The sequence below is a fragment of the Magnolia sinica genome, chromosome 5 (assembly GCF_029962835.1).
Source record: "Magnolia sinica isolate HGM2019 chromosome 5, MsV1, whole genome shotgun sequence".
In the NCBI taxonomy this organism is placed as follows: domain Eukaryota; kingdom Viridiplantae; phylum Streptophyta; class Magnoliopsida; order Magnoliales; family Magnoliaceae; genus Magnolia; species Magnolia sinica.
In genome coordinates this window covers 17198265-17202409 of record NC_080577.1, presented here as the reverse complement: position 1 = coordinate 17202409, position 4145 = coordinate 17198265, and positions in this window count along the sequence as shown.

Sequence of the window (4145 nt, the reverse complement as noted above, 5' to 3'; positions counted from 1 at the left end):
CCCAGGAAGTAATTAGGTCCACTATCACCAATTAGAAGTCCTGTTATTTCTTTCTTTCCAAGCTGGCCACAAAATTGCTAGGAGAGTAGGTTCTAGAGCACATGTTTCAATGGTTCCTCTTGGATGTGCTAAATGCTGATCCGTTGACATGACGAACATGATGCCTTCCCAAACATGGCTTGGTAAATGGCAGTGAACATAATATGCTTGAGTCTAGCTGCTGAAATTTCAATTTGCATTGCATGGATGTAGCCTTGCACGCATAGTGGTTACCTTTCGGTATTGTGTTGTTTTATATGTTACTATGAGCAACTGTTTTTTTTTTTTTTTTTTTTTATGTTGTTGTTGTTATTGGCTCATTAAAATGAAAAATATCCAACAGTCCTATTTCAACGAACAAGTCTCTACAAATCAAATGTTATGATTGTTCAAACAGCCTGATTTTCAGATTGTGATTTAGCGACAGTGGATTCCACAGTCTAGTCGGTCTAATTTTAGTTAGTTTATGCCTGACTTTCATACAACCCCCAAGAACACACCGTGTAATAGCAAAAAACAGCAAATCTAAAAAGACCCACATCAGAAATCTGCATGAAAAGAGGCTAAAACAGAAAAAATAAAAAAAAAAAAAATAAAAAATAAAAAATTAAAAAGAACAGAGGCTAAAACAGAATTAAAAAAAATAATAATAATAAAAATGTCAAGACCATCTAGACCGCAAACACAAAGAGACTGCTAATGTTTATCTTAAACTTAAACTGACTGCTAAAACAGAAAACATTTTTGTCGCTTCATTTATATGCTTTCCTAGAGGCCCCACTTGTAACTGAGTGCTTATGTTTATCCTGCCTCTCTATGGTTACTCAGTGCTTTGTGATGCAACATGTTACTGCTGAAGGAACCACCCTGGTTAAACAAGCAGAAGATGCAGCAAGTAACAAGAAAGTGAGTCATTTTCTTAGTCTGAAACATTTTGCATCCTGTCTCCTGTCATGGCCACAGGCTGCTAAAAGAACATGTAAATCTCATAATAGGTGCCTTGTTTCAAGTCTAATAGAATATTCTGGGACTCATATCTCTAGAAGAAATAAATTTGTTTTTTTCCAAGCTGGCATGTTTTCACTGGTGAAAGATATATGTGATTTTTTTTCCCCTTAAAAGACTTGACTAATGATAGTCCGTTTGGTTTAAAAAATTATGGCCCACCGAATAGAAGTGGCGTTGTACTTAAGATCATGTCTCCCATTCTTTTATAATCTTCCCTGTTTATTGATTTTTTATTTTTAATTTTTTGAAACTCATGAATTGTTTATTGGTCGGCATAAAACTCGTGGCATTATCATGTAAATCCGCTCCATTTTATTTTAATTTCATGATGCTGTCAGATAATGGTTTTCATGGGAGACTTTCTTGTTGAGAACTATTCAACAGGTGAGGAAACATCTCTTAAATCCATGTTTGTTTTCTATATTCCATCGCATTCACCACGTGGTGGAATTTTAAGACATTGTCATGTTTCTTTCAGGTTTTTGTGCTGATGGTTGTGCTGCCATGCTGATTCTGGAACTTCCTTACTCACAGGCCCAACGGTATGTGTTGTACCTTTTATTAACTAGTTAAATGAACATCTCAGGGTGCGTTTGGGTTCTCAAGGTAGACAAAATGTAGTAGCATCAGGACATGGTTTGAATTCTCATTGCTCCTGTTTCTATTATTTCTATATTTTCTTTCTTTCTTGATTTTTGTAGGCATTTTTTTTAGTTTTCTCATAAAGTTGCTTTCTATTATGCACAACTCCAATAATAACTTTGTGCTCGAGCTGGACTTTTCGCCCTTCACTGATTCTCTTTTCCTCAGCCTACTCTATCAAAATCCATTGGCAATGGTGTAGAGTTCCTAAATCAGCACATTTCTTTGAAAATGTTTCATGACAAAGAGAGCTTCTGTTGTTTGTGTTGTTTTCTATGACATATATACAAGGAATAGATTATAAATTGGTAAAATGGGAGCCCTCATATCAAGATTGACACTCTTTATTCATTTGCTAGCCTTTTTATTATGTCCTCATTTTTATTTTTATTTTTGTTTGTTGTTGTTGTCTTAACTCTCTCTTAGTATTGGAAAAAAATGCATAGGAGTTGTTTTTTAAGACCTCAAAGAAATGTGATTTTGTGGAGAATAGTATGCTTTTAGTTTGGTTCTACTCTCTCTCTAACTTCTTGAAATGCGGAAAAAGCAATGGATGATGATCTGTCTTGGTTGAATGGTTTAAGCCATGAAACCAATAAATGATGTTCAGGAACCCATAAATAGTTGGTTATGGACATTGATTCTGTTTTTCATTAGGCAAGAATACTTGCTAATGTTTCAGAGGCTTGTAAGCAAGATCTTGACTTTATGTGTCCCAACCATTGCAGTAATTCGATGAATTTCTACATAGGAGATAAATTACAATTGTTATCTCTAGCTAACTCCAATTCTAACATGTTTGAGAGTATACTGAATGAGAAACTTCTTCCAAGCATAGCAAAGCAGCTGGAAACATCTGAACCCCTGTTCTCTATTTGATACTTATCTTCTTTATAAAGTAACTACCTTTTTTTATTATTGATGTGCTCTAACATTTGACATTTGTGTATTTAAGATAAAGATGGTCTGTACAAGGTTTCTAAGTCTCTTACCTGGATACACTCAGATATTATGGATGATCATGTACACATGGAGCCATGTGTGCCAACTCATTGCTTGGATGAGAATGGCTTAGATGCTAGCTTGACAACTAATGCTACAGTGAATGGCTGTAATGGTGATGAAAACAAAGGAAGTGGAATCCTAGCATCCATTGCGCATGCATTTCCATTTTGAAAACGTGTTAAACAGAACAGCTGGTGCTTTTGTTCCACCACTGAAATTTTGCCCTTTGTTTTGGCTATAACCTTTCAGTTCCAACAATCCTCTTATTTTGCAAACTTCAACCATCCTAGAAATTTTCTAGGTTCTCAACCCATACCTTGAAGATTCCTTCACTTGTAAGGAGGGACTAGATAGGTTGTGTGGCTAGCGTCGTTGCTCTAGTTCTTTTACTACCTTTGATTTGATGACTAGATGCTTGCGGAATATACATGCATGCATACAATGTATGTATGTATGTATGAATGAATGAATGTGTGTGTGTGTGTGTGTTAAAAAACAATCGGAGGTAGTCTCATGGACAGTTTTACCTGGACACTTCTGCCTTTTGGGTGTTTTTCCCTTGCTGACACACTACTGGTTGCTACATGACACTTTAAAGATTGGTACTAATAGATGTCTTAATGATGTCATTGGAAAGTGTTGATCCAAGCCATGTTGTGGTTATGATATTCTCAGTGTATTTAGTAGATGCAACTCCAAGCCATGAGTTTTAGTGGTTCATCTTTGCTTGCTTGAATCGTTGCCTTTGAATTTCTACTGTTCCCTCAATTTTTTTCTTCGGCGCTTCTTAATAGTGTTGTCTGCAGTGTGCTTTGATGCACGAACTTGTCTGCGCTTTTTAGAATGCAATTGTTTATGCATGGATTTGTTCACATTTGTATAGAAGAAGGATGTGTTTATCCCCCCAAAAAAAGGGATGTGTATCTACTTTCTGTGGTGTGGGAGTGTCTTAATTTGCATCTAAATGCGTGTGCATGGCATCTTGGTTATGGATAAACATAGGCAAACAGTCCATACACGACAGGAAGAGTCAACTAATTGACGGATGGGATTCTTGGATGAAGATTTTTGGGTCCCCAGTATGTGCTAGGCAACAGTGAGCATAGCCCTGGCCATTTGGAATGTAGGTGAAAGTGGGAAGCACCATTAATCCAAGCATCCTTTATTATTATATTATTATTATTAATTTTTTTTACCCTTTCTATCCTATCTTTTGATTTCTCATTGAAAGTAAAAGAATTACCTGCCAGCTCTAGGAAGAAGCTTCTTCAGAGATTATATGGTGGAGATGATTTTAGTGCCCTGCGTTTATAATTTTCTAATTAGTGCTGCATTTTCTTAAAATTGGAGGGTGTTTAACCAAAATAATCAGCATCAACTTGGTCTCCTCTACAAAATTGTTGTTTGGAGGCTTTACATCTCAGTTGTAATAACAAAGACTGAAGTAGCAT